The sequence below is a fragment of the Gallinula chloropus genome (assembly GCF_964237585.1).
Source record: "Gallinula chloropus genome assembly, chromosome: 7".
In the NCBI taxonomy this organism is placed as follows: Eukaryota; Metazoa; Chordata; class Aves; order Gruiformes; family Rallidae; genus Gallinula; species Gallinula chloropus.
Genome location: NC_140092.1, coordinates 29,502,665 through 29,521,952, shown reverse-complemented (window position 1 = coordinate 29,521,952; position 19,288 = coordinate 29,502,665). Strand labels below are relative to the sequence as shown.

General features: G+C 46.1%; 1 protein-coding gene across 1 annotated transcript in view; it reads right to left on the bottom strand.

Annotated features, from left to right (window-relative positions):
- Nucleotides 1-19,288, bottom strand: part of ZNF827 (zinc finger protein 827) — a gene marked incomplete at both ends in the record, with an annotated part of 110,596 nt that overhangs the window by 12,972 nt on the left and 78,336 nt on the right. The window lies entirely within an intron of this gene.

Genomic DNA, 19,288 nt, shown 5'->3' with positions numbered 1-19,288 from the left:
AGAGGAGTTATGAGACACCTCTGAGTGCTACCAACCAGCAACACATTTTTCTCAAAAGAATTTCTAGTTAGAGAAGAACTATTTGAAATAGTGATTCTGTGGAAGACACCCCCTCCATCCCCTATGGGCCAACAGTGACCTGTAACCTCCAAGAACTTCAATAAAGACTCTTTTTGTCACTCTTCTTGAGTTCAAAACAATGGGAACATCTGACTCTGTACTAGTGCTGCAGATATTTTAGCAGAGCTCCTGGCGTCCGTAATCAAAGCAGTGCTTGAAACGAGGAATATGGTAATGATGATAAGAGAAGGTCACAAGGGTGTAGGTTGCTTCAACATGGTCACAACAAAAAAGAATTAATTGGGACACATACCAAACAAGCAGGCCCAATTAAGTAAATAAGTCTCTTCACAATTCACTTCAGCATTAGTCATCAGCCCTCTTTTATCTCTTAAGAAGAAGAAATATTATATCCTTTTCCTGTTGGTGGGTTTACAGCTTCAGTTCCGGGAAGCTCGTAGAATCACAGAGCTGTAGGGCTTGGAAGGGACCTACAGAGCTCATCAGGTCCAACCCCCTGCCAAAGCAGGGTCCCTAGGACAGGTCCAGATGGGGCTGGAATCTCTCCAGAGAAGGAGACTCCACATCCCCTGGGCAGCCTGTCCCAGGGCTCCCTCACCCTCACTGGGAAGAAGTTCTTCCCCAGATTGGTGCAGAACTCCCTGTGCTCCAACTTGAGGCCATCGCCCCCTGTCCTGTCCCCACAGACACTGAGCAGAGGCTGCCCATATCCCCCTGTGCCCCACCTTCAGCTATTGATACCCATTGATCAGATCCCCTCTCATGGGAAGCGAGAAAAACATCAGCTCTCTGACTATCTCCAGGTGGTGAAAGCCAGTCCCCTGCAAAGCCCCCATGGATTCTTCACTAGTGCAGAAGAAGGATGCTGAATTAGTATTTACTGTTTGTATTTACTGCCAAGATTCACCCCCAGAATCCTTACTACAGTGCTTCTTTCAGCTGAACCCTCTCTCTGCAGCACAGTGCTTGTTCTATTCAGCAAGCTGCCTGGTTTGTTCCCGGGAAGCCAGTGTCAGTCTCTGGTGCACCAGGAGCCTCAGCACTTCGTGGGAGATTTCTCATCTCTGAGGGAAACCACCCACCTTCCCCACTGGGCAGTTTGGTCTGTGGCCTGGAAACTGGAGCTCTGTGTCCATACAGTGGTCCAGAAATCTTCCCAGAACATACCCAAGGCAGTGACCCGAAGAATCGGGTGAGTCAACGTCCCCATTCAGTCCTTGGGCTCTGTCTCTAGTTAATGCTGGGGAATGGTGTTTTCTGTGGAGTACAAGTCCAGTGACTCTGAGACAACCAAACTGGTTTGTACACAGCAATCTCTGTTTATCCCAAGATGGTCAGCATTGTTATCCCTTAAGAATACCTTACAGCATTGTTATCCCTTAAGAATACCTTACACAGTGGCCAGGAGGAAGGGGGACTGACACCAAACAATGTTAAATAATAAATCATTGTTGTCAGAGATGTCCCACAGAAATCCACCTTTCAACACAGCATCCCTATACTAAAACAAAGGGGGAAAAAAGGACAACAAAGAGGACTTGATATAAGATTTCTGCTTTAAAGGAACACTCCAGAGCAGATTCACAAGCTTCTATGTTGGAAAAGCCTACACAACTAAATACACTGAAATTTTAAAGCAAGTAATAGATGGTGTATCTGTATGGGGTTGGGAGTTTAAAACAAAATCCTCTCAGTAGAATGGAAGGCCTCCAAGCTCTCCAGTACATGATTAAAAAGCAACAGAAAGATTAAGACTCGGTATATCACAAGAAAGTCATGAAATTATTTTAAAATAATTTTGTGTAGAAGTCTTAAGAGCTCAAATTTTATGTAAAGGTAAAGCTTAATTCTCAGTAAATTCAGTGAAATGCATCTTTATGGACACCTTTCCTGCCCTTCTGTGAATCACAGGTATCACAGGTATCATAGAATTGTTTGGATTGGAAAAGACCTTTAAGATCATCAAGTCCAGCCATTAACCCAACACTGCCAAGTCCACCACTAAACCATGTCCCCAAGGGCCACATCTACCCATCTTTTAAATGCCTCTGGGGATGGTGACTCAACTGCTTCCCTGGGCAGCCTGTTCCAGTGACTGACAAGGCTTTTGGTGAGGAAATATTTCCTAAAAATCATTTCCCTACTAACCCCAAGTCCACTTCCCAACAAGTAGCTGTGCAAAGCTCATCAGCCAAGACAGGGTTAGAACCTGCTGGGACTGTCACCATCTGAGTTTTCCCTGAGGTGAGGTGAACATCAACAGCAGAAAAACTGCTCTGTCCCTCCTTTTCCCTCTCCAAATGGGTTCATTTCTGGCAGATGAAGCCCAGCAGCTTGCAGGACTCACTATTCACCCCTTTCCTAAGCTGCTGGGCACAATCCCAAACACGTTGGTGTTTTCAGTTTTCACATTCAGTGATTGATTTTTTCCCTCTTGTGCTCAAACTGGCAGTATCAACATGGGGAGAGCAAAGCAGCCCTGGGACTGGCTCGTTCCCAGGGACTGGCTTTGGGCTCTCACAGGTGGGACTCTGACTACTTCCTTTTCCTTAGCCTATGGATTTTTCCATCACAGCTTCACAGTGGTTTATGTGACATTATGTTTTAACCCACTGTCCAGTGCCATGCCTGCCTTCATAACCAAAAAGGACAGAGCTAAGACGACAAAAAGCATGCTGAAGATGAACTCATATTTATAACCTTTGCTGGTTTAGTGTCTGCTCTCCCATCCTATAACTCAAACACCTGCTTCTCTGTTTCACCTCCACACTTCCCCAGACCTTGGCAGCAATAAAACCCACATGGGCAGGTCCTGCTGGTCACACAGAATCCTACAGATGTAAATCAAACAGCTTGACCTTTGCACTTGGAATTCCTTACAGGGGTGGAAGCGAGAGGTGCTGCTGTGTCTTCACATGGATCATTTCTCCATCCTTCTGGCCGTGTGTGTCATATTTGTACTTCAGGACATTCAGACAGTTTGACACCACACAGATGGTCAAGGTAAGAGAAAGGTAAGAGAAACCACATTAGTAATTCCAAAAATGAAGAGAGATCTCATGCTAGGAGAAGACAGAGGGAGGTGGGTAGGCTGTTTTCAGCCCATCCTGCCTGCAAGCCAAATGTGATTAAGAAAACCTGCTCAGTGTCTAGAGGATCCAGTGACAGAATTAACTACCCAGGGTGAGAGGGAGCTAAGAGGGGGAGATGGCCCAGCTGGGAACAGGCACCTCACCTTGCTCTCCAAGACTTAAGGACATTAAAGAGCCATGAGACAAGTTCTGGTTACCACCAGCCTGAAGTGGATTGCTGCCAGCCTGTCCTTGGCATCTTTGAAGTTCCCCACATTTACCCAGGAGGTAAATACACCACGTGCAGCTCCGACTGAGTGTCAGAGCAGCTTTTCCCTTCTGTAAGGTTACTGTTATTTTCTTATGCCTAGAAGACAAAGTTCAAGGAATTATTTATTCAGAAACAAGGTATTCAGGTCAGGCAATCACACAAACACTGCTTTAAATACATTTATATTCAGTCAAAGAAATTGTCTGTCTTTCTTTGGTCTGCGTTTCATGTGTGTTATTATAATGCCTTCCTGCTTTCTGCAGTGCCCCCATCGTTTAGAGATGCATTTCACTGCTTTGGAGCCTTCCACACACATGGCCAGCTATCACCTCTGTATTTAAAAACTGAGAACCCCTTTTGTGAAATACAAATTAATTAAGGCTCTGCTGCAAGCTTGCTTGCTGAAAGCCTGCAAAAGGCTTTGCAAGCTCAAAACTACACTGACCATATGAAACTGCAGACCTCCAAACACTACCTGTCTTACTCTCTCTCCCAACTTACTTCCACAAAAGCTTTATTCCTAGCACTGGAATTCTTATTTCTAGCAGGTCAGTTAAAATAAATGGCAGAATCCTTCCAGATCCTGTGGTCCCCAATTAAAGTATGTCTTATGACTTAATCTGAGGTACCTGCACTCCTGAGTGGTCCTGCACTCTTCACTTGTCACCACCAGCCCCACAGCAACCTGTCTGGTTTTATTTGAGGATGTACCTTTTACTGCAAGCAAACCCATCCACTCTTAGGCAGAGAGAAGAACTGAGACTAGCCAGAGATAAGCAACTGCTTTTTTTTTTTGGCATAAACTTTTTCTATAATCCCCACAAAAATAAAAAGAAGAAATTTGATTTAAAAACAAGCCCTGAAGCTTCAGCTGAATTCCCAAACCAGTTTGCCTGACCACTCTGTGGTGGGGTTTTTAGTGCCTTTTTGTAGCTGTTAGAATCAGTCAGTGCTGTCCCCTCTGACAGCAATTTGGGGGCATCTGTTCAGAGAACCCCAAAGCCCCATTGTGTGGGGTGGGCTGGCCAGGGCTTCACCCACCCCACCTCGCCCCAGCAGCTCAGCCCTGCGCCCCAGCCAGTGTGCTCGAAGCTGTGGGAACAGAAGAAGGGTCTATGCAGCCACGCTCTCAGTCACACCCTGCATCAGATATGAGAAGCTCTTTGGAGGGGGTTAATAATCCTCTCAGAATAAAAGATAAAACAGAATTATTGCTCAATGAAAAGAACTGTAACTCCACTTGTGATGGGGACATGTACTTCTTGTTTCATCAGTCCTGAAAAAACGGCACATTTCCCCCTCTGCTCTGCCCTGGTCAGGCCCCACCTGGAATGTTGTGTCCAGCTCTGGGCTCCCTGGGACAAAACAGCCAGGGATCTCCTGGACAGAGTCCAGAGGAGGGCTACAGGGATGATTAGGGGCCTGGAGCATCTCCCCTGCAAGGAAAGGCTGAAAGAACTGGGGCTGTTCAGCCTGGAGAGAAGAAGCCTGAGAGGGGATCTGATCAATGTTTAAAATCCTTGGTATGGAAGAAAACAGAACTCAAATGATTTTACACAAGGGTAGCATGGTGCTGAAGTTGTTCTTTCTCAAAACATCAACCAGGAAACACTGGGAATATTTCAGTGAAGAGCTTGCCTGTGCCACAGAAAGAAACATTAGTATTGTGCACGGGAGTGTTCCAGATGTGCAGTCACAGGCAACACCACTTGAAAAGGTCACTGAGACCTGATAAAGATGTCAGGGTCTGTGAAAAGAATGGAAACAAATAAAAGAGGAACATTAAAGATGCCTCCATTGAGGAAGATGGGAAAACAGTGAAATTCACTTCCCTGCTAAGGCTGAACCTCTTGCTTAGAAGGGGACAGGGTAAAAATACCCCGAGCCGAAGTCGGGGCAAAGACAAGGTAGGGATGCCCTGTCTTAAAGACACAAGGCCTCCCCACCTTCTACCTCTGCATCAAAACTAACCCTCATTTTAACCTCACTTACAGAACCAAAGACTTTTGAGTAAACAGTGAGGTTTATGAAAACCTCCCCCTGCATTACAAAGCTCTGAGATTTGCTTTTATGGCCTGTGGTGAGCTGAAAACAGCCAAGAGGAGAGAAAATCCCCAGTTCAAAACTCCAATCAGCCAACCTAAATTCTGTGGGAGGTGAGTGGAGCTGCAGGTCTTTAGGGAACACTAGAGCTGCAATAATTTTGCAGTTGTTTCTTGAAAACCATGGTGTTGAGTTGAGGGTAACTACAGCCCACTTGTATTACCCAGTGTACTGCGTTAGCATAAACAGGATTGTCTGGGTGGTAATGTCATCCCTGACACAGCACAAAAGGACAATGTAAAATTCATGGCACAGGCAAAGTAAAGCCCTGAGATGTGAATTTACTGGCCAGAAAGTGATCATGGAGGAGTCCCCAGGGCTCACTGAACAGGATCCTGGAGTTCCTCAACCATTCAGAGTTGTCCCAGCGAAGGCTGGTTTGTTTTCATGACCCTGACACAGTAACACAGCACGGTCCAAATGGAAACTCATCTGGTTTTCCCACTGAGGGAGCTGAGACCCTGCAAGAACAGGATAGGAACCACCAAACAAATCCACTCCCCCAAAACGGTTTTAAAAGTTTACCTGATCACTGCTGGCCAAGAGAACCATCAGTAGGCAAGACCTCCATCACCATAACTCTGCTTTTCTTTGTTTAGAAGTAATTGCTACTGCAAATAAATTCTGCATCTGGTGTTAGAGAAGAACCTGGTAACGTGCTCCCTGTTACCCTCTCACAACATATTCTGATGCAATCTAGAATAGCCTCCTGAACATATCTTGACAATGTCTTCAATAGGTGCCATGAAGAATGTACATAATCTGCCTCCAATCCACTCCTGGGCAGGTGGCCCTCACATTTAGCTCAACCATTTACACTGTACACATTTAGTTTGGGTGCTGCAACACTGAGTTCATCTGACCTTACAAAAGCGTAATTAGCTCCTATTATTATTTTTAAACAACAATCCCCTAATTTCCATGACACCAGCAGGTTTCCAGCCTTTTCATTTCTTCCCTACAGTTCCACTTAAGCCAGGCTTCCCAAGGAACCCTTGTGAAGACCACCAAGACATCTCTGTACTTTCAGGACCCTTGTGGCATATGGGCAGATGCTGCTTTTTCTCTGTAGGTTTCGTTCCTGTGCCCATTTCTACTTGCAACAGGAGCTTTTCTCTCCTAGAGAGAGGGTAGTAACACCTGGGGCACTTCACAGAGGCCAGTGCTCATCCTCCCCACCCAGAACTCAGATACAAATCAGGACAAACAGGCCTTTAGGCTTCTTTTAAGCTGCCTGCATCCTTCTGAGTGCAGCCAGAGCTGCTGTACTTGAGAAACTGTAAGCTGGTGACCAGAAACCTCAGTGGGGGAATGCAAAATAAAACCCCAAATGCAGACATGAGACTTCCAGAGCTGACTGAATTAACACAAATGACTCAAAACCAGATGGGTTTTCAGAACCATTTGGCCAGGTCGGCTTTTCCATGTTTCAGGAAGCTGCCAGGGAAAGGCACCATCCGCTTGCTGCTTTTACTGCAGATTCCCCAAGTGATGGACAGTGATTCTGCCATCTCCTTGAAGCCCTGCACTCACTCTTCACAGAGATGTAGTACCCCTCTCCTTGCTCCCTCTCGTTGCACACAGAGGTATGCACCTGCAAACCACCCTCTCCCCCTTCCTCTTGCACCACCCACTCGCCTGCCTTCTCCCTGGGTTGGGTCTGCACCATGACTGCCCCAAACTCAACTACAACACCCAGCAACCAGTAAGCAAAAGTTGTTCCCTGACCAAAATCAGGCTGTAGAAGGGAAAACACCCAACCCAACTTCTCCTCGGCTTTGCTTAGATTATTTTTAAACAACGATCTTCCTTTTTTCCTTTTTAATACCCAGCTGTCCCAACAGCCTGATGAATTTTGCATTTCATTTACTCTCAGGCAGACAGATATTACAGGAGACAACCTTGTACAAGATAAGATAGGTGAGGGCTGGAGAGTCCCAAGGTAACTCGAAAAGAAACGTCAGGAATGATGTGTTCCAACTCCTTTTGCAGAGCCAGAAAAGTCATTTTAAAACCTGTCTCTCTGTTTCACGTTGAGTTTGCATTTGGAAAAGCTTCATATTCAAGAGTCTGGCTCAGTGCTGGTGTTCTCCTTCACAAAAGGCTCTGATATTAAGGCAGACAAAAGAGGATATGAAACCACAGATGGGTTTGAACGCGGAGTTGAAAACACAGCGCGCCGAGTGCTTATAAACCAAAAGGCTCATCTCTCAAGTCTCTTTCAAGAAGTTATTTCATGGCCATTATAGCTTTGCTACTGAATTTATATCACAGAATTAGGGCTGGGAGGGACCCCAGGAGGCCAGCTCGTCTCTCCCTCGCCCGGAGGCACACACCACACACCAGACAGACCCATCGGTCCCGACAGGCGCTTGTCGGACTTGGTTTTGTAAAGCCCTCTGGTGACAGAGGCTCCACAGCCTCCTGTGACAGTTGTGCTGGTGCAAAACCATCCCACTGCTGGAAAGTTTTACTTGGTGTTCAACTTAAATCTCCTCTGCTGTCGGTTAAGCCACTGATACTCCTTATTCTGCTCACAGGAGCACAGGGAAGGTGCACCCTTTCCCTCATGTCTCCGTGACCTTTTCTTCTCCACACTAAATAAACCCAAAGTTCTTCAACCTTTATGCACAGCTCATGATTTCTAAACCTCTGACCGCTGCTGTCCTCCACATCATTCCTGGATTAGGGAGCCCAAAGTTGAACTCAGGGCTCCAGCTGCAGAGCAGGTTCCCAGAGGTGGTGACAGACAACATTCCCCCTGTCTCAGCCAGCCACCTGCCCTTGCTGCAACACATACCATGCTGACTTCACATACAGGCTCTGACCAAGACTAACCCAGATCCCTCCCCCTTAAGCCTTCATCCCTCCCCTTCCTGACACTCCCAATGCCCTCAGGCTGGGAATTTTCCCCTCACTGCACTGGCTACTATTTCCCAGACTGTTATTTCAATTCCTTGTGACTGAACTCTAACCCTGGCCTCTGAAGTGTTTATGCACCCTCTGTATGGTGTCAACAGGACATTTAATAAACACACTTTCTCTTCCATCACCCATGACATTAATACAAGGACTGGCTAATACCAAAGCAAGTGAGGACCCCTGCAGAACAGCACATGGTCCCTGGGGATTGACAACTACACTTAATTACAGTTGCACCTACTCTTGGCTTCCCTGCTTACTACGAGCAGGTTGTGGGAAGCAACTCCAGAAGCCTCACTTGAGGTCAACTTTCTTTAAGGACCTGGCAATAACTGCCGTTAGGCTTCTTCCCACACAAATCCCCAGGTTGGCTATAGAATCACAGAATCACAGACTGTTCTGGGTTGGAATGGAGCCCAGGGATCAGATAGCTCCAACCCCCCTGCCACAGGCAGGGACACCAACCTCCAGGCCTGGAGCTACACAAGGTTGCCCAGGGCCCCATCCAACCTGGCCTTGAACACCCCCAGGGATGGGGCATCCACCACCTCTCTGGGCAGCCTGCTATAGCTGTCCTTTCTGCAGTCAACTGCTGTTATTTTGCTGTTTTCCCTTCTTTTTTTCCCCAAACCCACATCCTAACACCTCATGGTCCTCCTTGACGACGTTGCCTTCTGCCACCTGCACCAAAACAGGCCCCGAGAACTCTCCGGGCAGCCTTGTGTTGTCCTGAATTCACCTGCCAGCAGAAGACAAGGTAGCAAAATCCTACATTCCTCATTCTGTACTTCAGATGAGTTGAGCAGATCAGAAGGCTTCAAATCTGACCTCCACTTGTGTTACATATTTATTTAAAAGCATCGCCAGTGCCTATTATTTTACTTTATAAAGTCCCACTTGCTGCTGAGTAACTATTAGACGCTCAGCAAACCTATAAAAATTGGTGATACATGCCCAAACCTGCCTTGTTTGAGAGTGAAAAAGCCAATTGCTAAGTTTCCCTTTTCCATGTGGGATGAAACAGTTACCTTTGCCCAGTTTCCTTTGGACACGACATTGGTGATGCTGGGATTTCTTACCAGCTTCCAGTTTGCTGGGTTTAATGAATGGGGTCTACGTGTGGGGTTACTCTGAATGAACCCAGAAGGTGCTTGTTGTGAGCATAATTACTTTGTTCTTCTGTCCTTTGCCATGAGGTTGATCCTGCTTTAGGAGGAACAGACACAAAGGGGAAGTCAAATAGAAATAAATATTTTTGCCTGCTGAGAAGATGGTATTGGGGAGGGGGAATGTTACCCTGGATGAAGGCAGCCCATAATAAAACAAGGATCACAAATTTTCAGATAGATGTCAAGTGCCTCTCAAGGCAGCCATTTAACATGGACCTGAATGTGTATCTTTCTGTTTGCCTATTTTAATTAACACCTTTCATCTTGAAGGTCCTGTAAATAATTGGCAAAATAATTACTGCAGTGCCTTCACGAGGAAACACAGTGAACTCTGTACTCCCAGAACAATTCATGGGAAGTCCTGCTATTTGTAGGATGTGTTGTAGAGAGAGAGGGCTTGGCCAATTCACCAGGAGTTTCATGTGCTCCTCAGAAGGATCTGATCACACTCTCCCCTTAGTCGCTGTGGGAGTGGCCAATGAACACTGATTGTTGAGAAAAACTAAAATGTGTGTAACTGTGCACATGCTGCACACCTCACAGGCTGGTGGGGGTTGGAAGGGACCTCCAGAGGTCATGGAGCCCAAGTCCCTGCTAGAGCAGGATCACCTAGAGCAGGTTGCACAGGTTAGCATCCAGATGAGTCTTGGATGTTTCCAGAGAAGGAGACTGCACAACCTCTCCACAACCTGTCCCAGGGCTCTGTCACTCTCACAGTGAAGAAGTTTTTTTCTCATTGGAGATGGAACTTCCTGTGTTCCAGTTTGTGCCCACCACCCCTTGTTCTGTCACTGGGCACCACTGAGAAGAGTCTGTCCCCTTCCTCTAGACACCCAATCTTCAGGTATTTACAAGTGTTGATGAGATCCCCTCTCTGTGTTCTCTAAGCTAAAAAAGACCCAGCTCTCTCAGCCTTTCCTTACATAGACATTCAAGTCCTCTCATCATCCTGGTAGCCCTCCCCTGGACTCTCTCCAGTAGTTCCCTGTCTTTCTTGAACTGGGGAGCCACAGAACTCCAGATGTGGCCTCACCAGGGCAGAGTAGAGGGGGAAGAGAACCTCCCTCAATTTGCTGGCCACGCTCCTTTTAATGCACCCCAGGACCCCGTTAGCCTTCTTGGCTACGAGAGCACATTTCACTTGTCCTATTTCAGCCAAAGAAAGCACCACACATGTTTGAGCAAGAGGTGATCTGCTGATGTGAAGTGTTCTGTTCTGCATAATTATCTTCTCAGTTTTAAAGGGACGTTGTTAGCCATGGAGACTGTGTGGCTGCTCAGGACAGAGTCGCTATTACCGTACCCCAGATCTGCCTCACACGTGTACTAGATGCAGACCTGTTTGGCAGCAAACCCAGAAGAAGCTGCAAAGGGAATGTAATGCTGTGATGGGTTGCAGCCACGTTGGTTGGGATACCATGAGAAGAACCAGGAATTTGGAACCCTCTGCTCAATGCCTGCAGAGCAAAGTGGTTGTCAAGGCAGCTGGGTGCATAGCGAAAGGCAGACGACCACGGGAATCTGAAGACAGGATGTGAGAGATAAGAAACATGCTGGAGCCAGAACCACTGTCACACAGTTTAGCACTGAATTATGTTGAACAAATCCTGCAAAATCTGTCTTGCTTTGGAGAACTGTGCCAAGCACAGCCCACTTCTATTGCAGCCCAACTGTCTCACCTTCCTAGAATCACTTTCCACAACTTGCCAGCTATCTGTCTCTTGCTACCAGCCTTCAGAGAGCAACCATGATGCCTGACAGTCCCTAGCCTTCTAAAGGGTGCAAAGACAAGAGGATGCCAGTCAATGTGTGCCCAAAAGACAGTTTTTTTTGTGTGAAAAATGAAAGTGAAATGCATGTTGGAGATAAGGAACTAAAACCAGTTACTCAAATCAATCTGCCACTCTGTCACAACAATTTTCCTACCATCTATGAAGCTGTCATACAGGTTGCATGTGTCAGAGGGACCTCTCCAGTATTGTTTTTCATGCATCCTCATGGATTTGGACACAAGCATACACTGTACACACATACACTAAGAGTATCTGGTTCTATCTTACCCCTGACAGGTACTGGGAGAGGAGTAAAATCCAGTGGGTGCTTCTGAGGACTGGGAGAACCAGACTCTGCAAAGCTCAGCGAGCACCTACCAGTGTGTCCTGCAGGAGGGATAACAGCAGCACAGCACCTGCCTCCAGCACTGCTTTCAACAGGCAAGCTCCACGGACACGGAGGGAGGAGGGAACCCGCGGAGCAAGCGCCTGACGGAGCGCGCCTTGCGCTCTGAGGTAAGAGCCACTCCGCACTTCCACTCTGCCAGGAAGCCAACAGGGGTCAGGCACTATCACCACCCAAAAACTCAAGGGGATAGCCAATGTCCTGGGTGGGCAGAGCTCGTAAGTCAGACTGAAAGTGAGTAAAACACTCATAAACACTAATAATGGGATGAAGCAGGGGAAAAACATCCTTTGAGTCAACTCACGTGCACGTGTGCTCCCTCTGCAGCTACCTTGGCAATAAAAACTGCTGCTCCATCACAGGGACAAGGAACCACTGCCAGGGTCTGGAAATATTGTTAGACTTTCAAAGAAGTCTGAAATCCAACAAATGTGATTAAAGGACTGGAGCATCTGTCACACAAGGAGAGCCTGAGACAGCTAGGACTGTTCAGCCCGGAGCAGCGAGGGCTTGGTGGGATCTTTCCAATCAGTATAAATACCTGATGGGGGAGTAACAAGATGAACCCAGGCTCCTCTCAGTGATGTCCAGTGGAAAGGAGGCAAAGGCACAAATTAAAAGACAACAAATTTCATTGGAATGTAAGAAAACACTTTAGGTTTGTGGTGGTGTTTTTTTTTACTGTGAGCATGGTAAACGCTGGCACAGGTTGCCCAGAGATTGCCCTGAGTCTCCATCCCTGGAGATACCCAAAACCTGACTGGACACTGCCTTGCCAGCATTTAATCTCTGATCACTTCAGCAGAAATCATCAGGACTTATGCCTTTCGCAGCCCCCTAAGGCCTAAGGCCATCTTCCAGGGTGACACAAGTGCCAGCAGCCCCCTACACAGAGGTGAAACACTCAAGGTGTCCCTTTGCTTACGCAGTGCAGTTCCAGGGGGTCTCAGGGACAATTTAAGGTGGAAGTCTGGCTGCAGGCTAACAGGGACCAAGGAGAAAAGTGTCACTGGCAACTTATGAAGGAATGGAAACTGGAGATTCTCTCTAACCTGATATTCAATTTACTGCAGTCTTGACTTTCTTAACTAGCCTAGTGATGACCCAAAATTCTGGTTGCTGCTGATGGTGCAGAAGTTTAGCTTGCTGCAGAGCAGAGGAGCCCAGAACCAAGCACGAGTACTGCCAGAGAACAGTATATTTCAATGAGCATGTCTGCACGTCGGACCAAAACAGCTCTTGCTATCTACTTTCTAGATGCTTGAAGCCACACAAAATTAAACATCAAGAAGTATATTGACTTTAAAGTGTCTTTAAGGGGACTAGGAAGGAAGACACATGCAAAATACTTCATATTAAAGAATGTGGTATCCGTGCAACATGAACAGCTTGATTATTTACCACGGTCACAGCCCAAAGTAAACAAGATTAAGTGTGGTCACAGCTACGTCCATCTCCTACAACTGCTGCAGTTTCACATGGCTGAAACACACGGCCTCACCTTCACCCTGCTCACAGCCCAACATTCCCACAAACTGCCAGGAAAAGGGAAAGGAAAAAAGAAAAGAAAAGAAAAAAAGGAGATTAGTTTGCTGCTTCCCCCAATCTGGTTGGTTTACAGTGTGGCCACACAAACGTGAGGACTGCTGGGCTGGAGAACGTGGTAAGAGGAACAGGCAGATGTTCCCCTTTAGGTGTATTAAAGTTACAGTGGAATTACTTCTTTAGGGAGAGGATGGAGGAGGAGGATGTTGTATGAACAGGAGTAACAGGAGAACCATGTATGTCTCCTGAATAGTCCTGTAGTTCCAAACATAACAGGAATCTTCCTGACACATCAATAAACATAAACACAGGGCAATACTGCTAATTACATCATTAATAAAAATACATCTGACATGACAGATGTTTTGACACTGTATTTCTAATATTCTACTGAACTAAATATCATGCTACTGATTCAGTATTGGCTTCTGGACATTTCTGAAGGGCAAGCATGGCCTATCTGTCATCTCACAAGTCAGTAAGGAGCGTGGAGACAAGATGCTGTGATGCATTTGCAAAAAGGTACTTGGGTGCAGAAGCGTTACTGGCTTTACTTCACTGAAGTAACTAACACTGGTTAGTTTAGCTCTGTCACCCAAGGCCAAAATTAAAAAAGGCAGGGCTGTTGATGGGCTGCCACTCCCCAAAACCTACACTCCCCAGTTCTCAAAGTCTGGTTTAGCCATGTCAAACTCACCACTATCAAAATTACAGGGTTTTTTTTCACAGAACACCGGATTTAGTGTATGTTTTTTAATTTAATCCTCTACAGATGAGATTATTTCAGTATTTGGCACAGTCGATGTAAATGAAGGAGAATACCAAATCCCTGGTGAATGGGAGGGAGAATAATGACTATTATTATACTACACACAGATAAATGTTGAGAAGAAACCCTCCCCAAAGCCCATGGCTCAAGACTTCACTAATATTAATGAACTGACCGGAAAAGGAACAGTGAGTATCACTCATCTGGTTTTCATGAAGACAGGTTTGATTTACAGAATGAGTCAGTGAGATAGTGGCAAACCATTAAAACACATTAAAGATTGGCTAAGGGTCAGGAACCCCAGTGTAAGATCAAGTTTTTAATTTATCTAGCGATCAGGAGTGAACTATATAGTCTGACATAAAACTAAACTCCATCCTGTCAAAAGAAGAGTCTTCTAAAACAGAAGATAAAAATGCCCTTTAAAGCAGCTGTTTGAAATGAGTATTTTAATTTCTTCTCTCTACCTTCTTCTAGGCCAAAAAAGGTCATTTTGCTGCTTTTACAGGGAAAATATGAAGTTATTGATTTGTTTTGGATATGACTTTGATATCGTGGCAATTTTTTTGTGTGTTTGATTGATCAACACTATTTTATTTTATTTCCATGTCTGAGTAAAAATGAGCTTATTTGGACAGTAATAGTGATACAGAGAAGAGTAATGCAACTACACAGAATCACAAGGTTGGAAAAGACCTTAAGATCATCGAGTTCAACTGTTCCTGTCCTGTGCTAAACCAGATCCCTGAGCACCTCATCTACCCTTTTTTGAACAAATCCAGGGATGATGACTCAACCCCCTCCCTGGGCAGCCTGTTCCACATCCTGGCAACCCTTTCAGTGAAGAACTTTTCCTTAACATCTGAGCTGACCCTGCCCTGGTGCAGCTTGAGGCCATTTCCCCTTGTCCCATCTCCTGTCCCCTGGCTGAAGAGACCATCACCCACCTCTCTACACCCTCCCTTCAGGTAGTTGTAGGTGGTGAGAAGGTCTCCCCTCAGCCTCCTCTTCTCCAGGCTGAGCTCCCTCAGCTGCTCCTCATAGGATTTGCCCTCCAGCCCCTTCCCCAGCCTGGTTGCCCTTCTCTGGACTCGCTCCAGGACCTCAATGTCCTTTTTATGGTGAGGAGCCCAGAACTGGACCCAGCACTTGAGCTGCAGCCTCACCAATGCCGAGTACAGGGGCAGAATCACGTCCCCAGACCTACTGGCCACACTTTTTCTCATACAAGCCAGGATGCTATTGGCTTTCCTGGCCACCTGGGCACACTGCTGGCTCATATTCAGTCTGCAGTCACCCAGTACCCTCAGGTCCTCTGCCTGACAGCTGTCTAGCCAGCCCCAAGCCTGTGATGCTGCATGGGGTTGCTGTGTCCCAAACTTTGCATATATAGAAATACACCTTCAAATATATTTGCATATATAGAAAATACCTTCAAAAAGAAGGGAATTAGTTCCCCAAATCTATCCAATACTTTTGAGCTACATACTGTAGGAAAGTACTTTCTTCCCTTCCTAGAATATTAATAAGTCACCACAGATTATTAGAGTTACTGTGACTTCTGCGGGGCTGCCGAGTCCCCTTCTGACAGCTCCTGGGAGAAGTTACTGTCATTTCCTTGGGTATTGGACTTAAAAGCTGCTACAAAAGAATCACTTCTCCTGTCGATCAGGATCACTTCACCTTTACTTCAGGCCAAATCCATTACTATGCTTTTACTTCACAGAATCACAGAATTGTAGGGGTTGGGAGGAACCTCAAGAGATCATCAGGTCCAACCCCCTGCCAAAGCAGCTCCCTAGGACAGGTCACACAGGGAGGTGTCCAGATGGGTCTTGAATATCTTCAGAGAAGGAGACTCCACACCCCCTGGGCAGCCTGTCCCAGGGCTCTGTCGCCCTCACTGGGAAGTTCTTCCACATACTGGTGAGGAACATCCTGTGCTCCATCTTGAGGCCATTGCCCCTTGTCCTGTCCCCACAGACCACTGAAAAGAAGCTGGCCATTTCCCCTTGTGACTGAACTTTGGACAAGTTGTACTTAAAATCCTCTTTAATAGCTTCAACAGACAGCCTCACCCTCCCACCTCCCAGCATTGCATTAATGAAAGTAACAGCATCCATAGGTGGAAACTTCAGAATATTAAAGAAATCTTGTGAAGTAGAGTAACAAGGGCAGTAACAAGGGCAACAATTCAAATTACAAGGTCACACGCCTAGAAGTAGGAACAAGAGCTTTTGTTGCAAGCTGAAATCATCAGCTGAAATTGTAAAGGAAAAGAAAACCATGTTAGTATTTGATCAGCAAATGAACAGAGAGACATCAGCATACTGTAGCTACAAAGACACTGATGAATCAGGAGAGGCATTTCCAATATACATACATGAGATTGCACGTCACTGAGGATGTCATTGGTAAGTCCTTGGGTACAACAGCATATATAGTTCTGACTACTGATATTTGCAGCAAATAATTTCCCTGAACAAGGAGAGAAAAAAGGCTATGATGTGGGCCAGGAAATGGAAACCCCATCATGCTAAAAGAGACTAAAAGACATTGCTGGTTTACTTTTCCAAAATGAAGACAGGGTGCAGGATGCAAGATGGCACATCAGATGGGGAACATCACTAAGAAGAGTCATAGATGTTGAAGGACAGCATTGGTGAAACAGCAAAAGGAGACCTTGCTGTGAATAAATTCAGGGTGAAGAGAGTGGTCCCAGCCCTTTCAAGGGGTGAGCTTCTCAAACAGCATCCTCACACCGAGAGGTTTAAGATGGATCTTGGTAACGAAGGGGATTACATAATGTTGTTACCTATTACAGAAAAGCATTCAGTGTGACACATGAGCTATCCTGCTGTCCTATGTTCCTGTCACTTTTCCCAATTCCTGCAGCTAGGGTGCCAAGAAGTCTGCAGACAGAAAGTTGGCAGGAGCCTGGGGATACAACCACGCGCACCGGCGCTCTCTTGGAAAGCGGCGCTCCGTACAGAGGGTTCCGCCAAGGCCACCCAGAGCAGCCGGCAGGGAAGGCTTCCCCGCGCCACTCCGCCTGCCTGACTCAAGCCTGGTGGCGGGGAGCCGGCAGGGACAGCGGCTCACACCCCACGCCTGCTCGTCAGGCTCTGCCAGCGGTGCTGACAGTGGCATGGAGTCACATTTTGGGATGTGGGCACTGCTCAATGGGCACTTTGGGTCATTAGCAGTTAATCTGCTTGGATTTTAGTTGATGACTTGCAGATGACCCTGGAACGAGAATTTCCTGTCATTTTCTTATGCTGTGATCTTCAACCTCTTACTATCCTGTTTTCAGGCATGAAGTAACCCAAAATAAATCCCAAGTGAAGGCACACATGCCATTTACCCACGGGACCACACAGCATTTTCTCTTACATCCTGTTGGCTTCCCATAGTTTGTTACTGCTCCTTTATGCTACTCTCTGCAGGGCTGAAGTTTCTTCACTACACAGACCATTTCTTCTGGCAAGGCAAAACTTGCAGGAAATCTACCTATGGGTATTCTGCTGTTCTTTTACATGAGTATCACATTTGTAATTGATTAAAGATTTAAATCACATTCCTAGTGCTACTGTGAAGTTGCACTTCAGGTCCAAGAATTTAGCATGAAGCTTAGAAAAACCAGCACATTTGGAACGACTGGGTTGTTCCAAAAATAAAAATGAAGAAGAAACTGGCATTTTTCATTTTCACTATACATGCTGCTATTACATATCAGAGTCTTACAATCACAGAGCAATGCATATTATAATACACAGACCTATCAAAGTGACACTTATATTCCACAACTCAGAATGTGGGGCAGCATAAACAGACAAAACCCAGCTCCGCAGAAGCCATCCTACCGCTCCAGGTTGTCCTGAGAACTAGAGACTCAACATCTTCTAAGCAGAAGGTGAAACATGTCACCAAAAACCATCTGCAGTTTTAGTGGCCTCACTTAAAATCAAGTCTTGCAGAGAATTAAAACTCTGATACATTCATCTTGGTATGATGTAAGAGTATTGCTGCTAGAGGCCATGTCCTCTGAGGTATCGAGCACTGCCGGAGGAGGCTGAGAGTTCTCGTCTTTCATCCCAGGGTATGAATATTCCATGTTATGCCAAGGTCAAAAGCCAGGATTGAAGTGCTAACCTGGTTTACATTTTAATACTTAAGAGCACCACACCTGATCTGGTTCTCCTCACCCCGAGTTACAAAGCCCCACTGCTTCCTTGCACAAGCGCGGCTGAGCCCGGCCTGAAGACCTGACGCTACCTTATGTCCTTAAGTGACAAAATTTCTTCTTCTCCCTGCTATGCATATTTACCCTTAGACAACATCAAGCTCTTAACCTCATCTGCCACTTCACAAGCTGTCAAATATCTATTCAAGCATTAAAGAAAAATGAAGGGTCTGTTAAGTTGTAAATGAAATGACAGCCTATAGCTGAAAATTACCAGTAACGTGCCCGAAACTTTATTGATTGCTAAGAAAAGGTGAATAACCCCCCCTATGGCTGGCTCTGTAATTAGTGACCTTTAGAACCTAGAAGCTATTAATTTAACAACAGAGAGCAGGGAACTAGCAGAAGAGTTCTTTTGCAACAGGCATGTATCAAGTTTTTGCATGTGCTCAGTGCCACCTCCAATAGCATTGTTACGTGCCTCTATGTTCCACTGTAGTGGGGAATATAACACAAGCTCTGTCTGGACAAAACATGCCTGTCAGCTACTTGAAAACACTGGTGGCAATGTATCCACTAATACTGAGGCTGTTAAGAACTCCATGTCCTTTCAAAAACATGTTAAGAACTCCACGTCCATTTCTAAAGCACTGTGAAGGGCAAGAAAACTGCATTGCCAGGCTCAGCCACCCTGATACACAGACTGTGAACGCTGCATCTGTACTCCCAGAGGTGGAAACAGCCAGCAACACAAGAATAGCAGACAGTAATCCCATATCACAGAATCACTAAGGTTGGAAAAGATCTCAAAGATCATCTAGTCCAACTGTCCCCCCAACACCTGTATTACTTACTAAACCATGTCCCTGAGTACCTCATCCAACCTTTCCCTGAACACCCCAAGGGACAGTGACTCCACCACCTCCCTGGGCAACCCGTTCCAATGCCCAACAACACTGAAAAGAAATCTCTCCTCATTTCTCACCTGAACCTCCC